Source organism: Homarus americanus, unplaced genomic scaffold (assembly GCF_018991925.1).
Source record: "Homarus americanus isolate GMGI-L3 unplaced genomic scaffold, GMGI_Hamer_2.0 scaffold8289, whole genome shotgun sequence".
In the NCBI taxonomy this organism is placed as follows: Eukaryota; Metazoa; Arthropoda; class Malacostraca; order Decapoda; family Nephropidae; genus Homarus; species Homarus americanus.
Window position 1 is genome coordinate 1,637 of NW_024734576.1, and position 5,864 is coordinate 7,500.

The window sequence follows — 5,864 nt, forward strand, 5'->3', positions numbered from 1 at the left end:
CGCAATTGCACCTATACAAAGCACTGATCAGACCACACTTAGAATACTCTCCGATACCTCTGAACACAATCGCAAGAACAAACAAACTTAAATTTCAAGCAGTGCAAAATATAGCCCTCAGAAGAGCGGCAAAACACCAACCACCATACACACAAACAGTACAAGACATACTCACAGAACACGGTATAGACCCACTCAACACTAGAATATACACCCAAGCAAATGCAATATGGGAAAAAAATCCAACAAGAACAGGATCCCATAATAAACCAACTAAATGAGAAAAACAACAACACATCGCACAGAGGGTGGCCTAGAAGCATAAAAACTGGGGGCCATGGCTCTGGCAACTCCAGCAGCGAAAGAGGACAATCCCGGCCCCCGCACCAAAAATAGGTACCACGCTGTGGGTGGACCACACTCGAGCGAGAGCGCGAAGACCGGAGGAGGACGGACGGGGCTTTGGACGGCTGCCCGTCCGTTCCTTACTACCGGCGAATAAGCCTCTTGACCCAAAAAGAGTGAAATTCAAGTGTCAAAAAACAACAACAAGCCGTCCGGCCAAAACCAAACCACAAACTTGGGCGATGTCTGTCAAACCCTTTCATTGAGACTCGACCTGTGATGGTTAGTCGCAAAAAGACCAAATGGCAAATACACAACTCTTAACGGGGGATCACTCGGCTCGTGGGTTGATGAAGACCGCAGCAAACCGCGTGTCGGTATGTGAATCGCAAGAATACCAGATACATCGACAAGTTGAACGCATATTGCGGCGGCGGCAGCCATATGAGCTTGTCGCCGCCACTCCTCTACGAGGGTCGGAAATATACATCCATCGGTTGCTGCGAGTTCGGTGCCTACTGACTGTCTCCTCGACACGAGGATAACCCGAACCGAGCTTCCGCCTTGGGGCTTAATCGCCCGCGCCTTGCGCGAGGCGTGCCCTTAAAAACAAGCCTATCACTAGCAAGTCCATGGACTTGGCGCACCCACATTCAACCACAACAAAGCCGGGCACACACACATGTGTGTGTGTCCCGTCCGGACGACAGTTGTCGCCCTCGCAAATAACTGGAGGCGCTCTTTTGCCTGCTGTCCACAGAGACACGAATGGCCGTCGGCCACTCATGGCTGATGCTGCACATGTTCTAAGAGGCACACGTCCTCCTCCTTCTCTCTCGGAGAAGAAGCACTCCATCCCACGAAGAGGAAACGAAACCGGGTCGGATATCTTTTAAGTAAGCCCCGCCGGAATTTCGTCTATCACCTCGAAAAGAGTGCTTGGCATGCATTGCAGTGGAACCTAAATTGATGAGTGCGCCTGGGCCCGCAGTCTACCATGTAGTGGCGCAGGCAGAGAGATGACAATTGCTCTCGTCGGGACGAGAATGTTTGGGTGACGCCGTGCTCTTCCTCACGCGCTCCTCCACCCTCTCCCACGGTCAGACGCGGTGTGGGCGTTCTCTTTGAGAGTTCGCCACGAGTCCACGTCTATCTCATGACAGGCCTGGGAGGGAGGCAGGGGGAGTTCTCTCTAAACGCATTAAAGACGGTGTTGCGCCTCATAACGGCGCTCGCCGGGATAGAGCACTAGTTCTGCAGCCGGAAAGGCCGCTCACGCCAATTAATACTGGGACTCTCGCTCTCTTTCTCCGGATAAACAAGTGCCACTGCTGTGGCATGCGGGAACGGGGAAAGAGGTCAAAGTTTAAGCGGCAAAGGTGCGGCCGAGTAAGGGCGGAACACGAGCGTATATGCATTAAAACTGTGTATATGACTCTGGAAGAGATGTTCTGCTGGAACACTTTTCCTATTGGCTATTTACCACTATTGATGTTGCTGAGAGGGCCGAGCACCTAAGCTGCTCGTTGAGAATGAGAAGGAACGGAGTTAGGGGTGGGAGTGCCGGCGCCATGGCCGCTGGTACCCCCGCGACAAGCCCCTCAAACCTTCCTCTCTCTGTCAGAAGAAGAAGAAGAAGAATAAGAAGGAACGGAGTCAGGGGTGGGAGTGCCGGCGCCATGGCCGCTGGTACCCCCGAGATAAGCCTCTCAAACCTTCCTTTATCTCTCTCTCTCTCTCTCTCTCTCTCTCTGTCTTAAGAATAAGAAGGAACGGAGTTAGGGGTGGGAGTACCGGCGCCATGGCCGCTGGTACCCCCGCGACAAGCCCCTCAAACCTTCCTCTCTCTCTCTCTCTCTCTCTGTCTTAAGAATAAGAAGGAACGGAGTCAGGGGTGGGAATACCGGCGCCATGGCCGCTGGTACCCTCGCGACAAGCCCCTCAAACCTTCCTTACTCTCTCTCAGTCTTAAGAATAAGAAGGAACGGAGTCAGGGGTGGGAGTGCCGGCGCCATGGCCGCTGGTACCCCCGCGACAAGCCCCTCAAACCTTCCTGTGTATGTCTTTTGCAGCAGCACGTGGTAGTAATGTCGGTGGTGAAGAAAGTCGGTGGCAGAGCGTCTTCCGCTTCGTGGTTGGGGAACTTGTTCCCCCTAAGGATGATGAGACCACGATCGACCTCGTAGTAGGAGAGAGCTACCCGCCAAATTTAAGCATATTAATTAGTGGAGGAAAAGAAACCAACAGGGATTCCCTTAGTAAGGGCGACTGAACCGGGAAAAGCCCAGCGCATAACCTCGATGTCTTCGGGCACGAGGGGTGTTGCGTTTCAGAGGGTCCAGAGGCCCGTATGGTGGCGCCCGTGAGGGTACAGATGGGACGGTCGGAAAGGGCCTCTCTGTAGAGTCGGGTTGCTTGAAAGTGCAGCCCAAAGCAGGTGGTAAACTCCATCTAAGGCTAAATATGACCACGAGACCGATAGCGAACAAGTACCGTGAGGGAAAGTTGAAAAGAACATTGAAGAGCGGTTCAAGAGTACGTGAAACCGTTAAGAGCCAAACGGGTGGAAACTCGAAGGTCGAACTGAGGGGGTTCAGCTCGTCGGCTGTCGGCTGGGTGGGGTGTTGTAATTGAGCGACACAAAAATGTTTGGGCGTGCCCCCACTCACGCTGGCGTCGGCGGGCGTATTTCGCCTCGTAGTAGGTCACCGCGACCCGTTGCCGGGGACGTCGAAGGCCCAGTCGGAATGGTACCTCGCCGCCGACTCTCTCTCAGCTCGTCTGGGGGGGAGACCCGCGCGACGGGGGGAACCACCGGTGTCCTGGCTGCCCTGAGACGGTCGTCGAGAAGAGCTTGCCGCCGCTTCGGCGGCGGTTTTGCTCTCGCGGTGTGCAAAAGGTCGGTGATCCACCCGACCCGTCTTGAAACACGGACCAAGGAGTCTAACATGTGTGCAAGTCAATGGGCTCACTAAACACAAAGGCGAAATGAAAGTGACGGGCGCCCGGGGCAGCTGTAACAGGCTCTCCGGTGCGTCTTGGGCCGATCCCTGACCGGCTGCCTGCGGCCTCGCCCACGCCGCGACAAGCGGGGTGAGATACTTTCCCCCGTCTCTGGACGTTGCGTGTGGTGGAGGTCGTCAGGGCGATGGCCGAAGTTTAATTTCCCCTCATGGGAGGGAGGGGCGCAGGCCCGGGACTTGCCAAGACGCCGCGGTGCTGTCCGTCCCCGGAAGCGGGCCGTCGGTAAACGGCGGAGGCGCACCGGGGCGGGCAGTCGGCAAGTACCATGAGCATATATGTTGGGACCCGAAAGATGGTGAACTATGCCTGGCCAGGATGAAGCCAGAGGAAACTCTGGTGGAGGTCCGTAGCGATTCTGACGTGCAAATCGATCGTCGGAGCTGGGTATAGGGGCGAAAGACTAATCGAATCATCTAGTAGCTGGTTCCCTCCGAAGTTTCCCTCAGGATAGCTGGAACTCGCAGGGTGAATTTCATCCGGTAAAGCGAATGATTAGAGGTCTTGGGGACGAAACGTCCTCAACATATTCTCAAACTTTAAATGGGTGAGATGCCGAGCTTGCTTGTAGGGATGAAGCTCCGGCGACTAATCTGAGTATCTAGTGGGCCACTTTTGGTAAGCAGAACTGGCGTTGTGGGATGAACCAAACGTCGAGTTAAGGGGCCTAAATGAATGCTCATTCAGATCCCATTGAAAGGCGTTGGTTGCTATAGACAGCAGGACGGTGGCCATGGAAGTTGGAATCCGCTAAGGAGTGTGTAACAACTCACCTGCCGAAGCAACTAGCCCTTAAAATGGTATGGCGCTCAAGCATTCTCCCGATACTCGACCGCCGGGCGCACTACCGGCCTCGCTCTCAAGGCGAGGTCTCGAAGCCCCGGTGAGTAGGAAGGTCGCAGTGGTGAGCGCTGAAGGGTTTCGCGTGGGCCGGCCTGGAGCCGCCACTGGTGCAGATCTTGGTGGTAGTAGCAAATACTCGAGAGAGACTCCCTTGATGACCGAAGCGGAGAAGGGTTCCATGTGAACATCAGTTGGACATGGGTTAGTCGCTCCTAAGCCCAGGGCTAAGGCCTGATCCACTCTCGAGGCAAATGCAACACGAGCAGAGGAGAAGAAGAAGAACTAAGTAGGGGTTCTATCTATCTATCTACCTCAGTGCCCTGCTGATCTAACAAAGTGAAAGGCCAAAAGGATGAGTGGCGAAAAGGGAATGCAGTACTTATTCCGTAACCAGGCCTAGAACCCTATGCTTGGGTGTGTAATGCGCCCTTTGGGAATGCTACATGCCGCGAAGAGGTCTAACAACGCTGAAACTCCTTCGCGTCCGCAGCAGTGGTCGGGAAAAAGTTCTCTTTTCTGTTTAAGGCGCCGTGGCCCTAGAAATCTCTCATTCAGAGGGCGTTAGTAAGACGGTTGTAGCCGGTACCGCCGGTCCGTGAAAAAATGCGAGGTGGTTATCGGGCAGTGGCGGAACTTCGTTTCCAGCGGCGTCTGCTTTTTCGAGCCTGTGCGTACCCATAACCGCATCTGGTCTCCAGGTAAGCAGCCTCTGGTCGATAGACTAATGTAGGTAAGAAGTCAGCAAATTAGTCGCCGCTTCCGGGATGAGATTAGCTCTGAGGATCGGGCGGTCGGGCGCAATGCGGGAAAGCGGGCCTGGGTTGAGCGCAGGACTGGGCGAGGTGACTGACCAGGAACGTTAGGGCAAACTACCGTGGTTCGTCCGGCGAGGGATGATGTCGCACATGTGCGCTCCTCTCTCTTGCGGGGCGCGCTGCGGTGGCCTAGCGCCTCTCTAAACCGAGCTCGGACCGGCGTACCTCCGGCCCTTCCGTGGAACGCGCTAGGCTGCGTGGGCGTGTTCTCGGGCGGTGTTCGCCGTCCCTCCAAAGCTCTTGTAGTAAGAGGTGCGGGGGGGAGGCGGAGCCGTTCGGTTCACTACAATCCCACTTCGGCTGGCGCCCAGCGATCAACTCAGAACTGGCACGGACCAGGGGAATCCGACTGTCTAATTAAAACAAAGCATTGCGATGGTCTTTGATGGATGTTGACGCAATGTGATTTCTGCCCAGTGCTCTGAATGTCAAAGTGAAGAAATTCAACCAAGTGCGGGTAAACGGCGGGAGTATAAAGGTGCGGGGTCATTTGACAAAATCCGGTGTGAAATTTGCGGTGCCTCTTTTAGATCTGCTAAGGCATACGCAAACCACACCAGGTCCTCGCACCGAGCGACTCTAGAAATCAGGTGTGGCAAATGTCAAGTGCCACTTAGCGACCCTAAAGTCTGTGCAGTCCACTTCAAAAGCTGCTCCCTAGAGGAGCAGCAGGTATGCGCGGCTCCCCAACACCACACATGTGGCGAGTGTGGAAGGACATTCCCAACTCCGGTGGGACTTACCCAACACACTCGTTATATGCACAAGGGGACCTACAATCAAACCCTCGAGCCTGCCAGGCGGGTTGCCTACTCCACACAGGAAATGCTCCTAGTGGCG

General features: G+C 55.0%; 1 non-coding gene and 1 pseudogene across 1 annotated transcript; both read left to right on the forward strand.

The window, feature by feature from the left end:
* Nucleotides 1-660: 660 nt before the first annotated feature.
* On the forward strand, nt 661-824 carry LOC121870295. The gene has a single exon (XR_006089693.1). It is a non-coding gene; the product is annotated as a 5.8S ribosomal RNA (ribosomal RNA).
* A 1,696-nt stretch (nt 825-2,520) lies between these two features.
* LOC121870298 overlaps nt 2,521-5,864 on the forward strand; it is a 7,627-nt pseudogene continuing 4,283 nt past the window's right edge.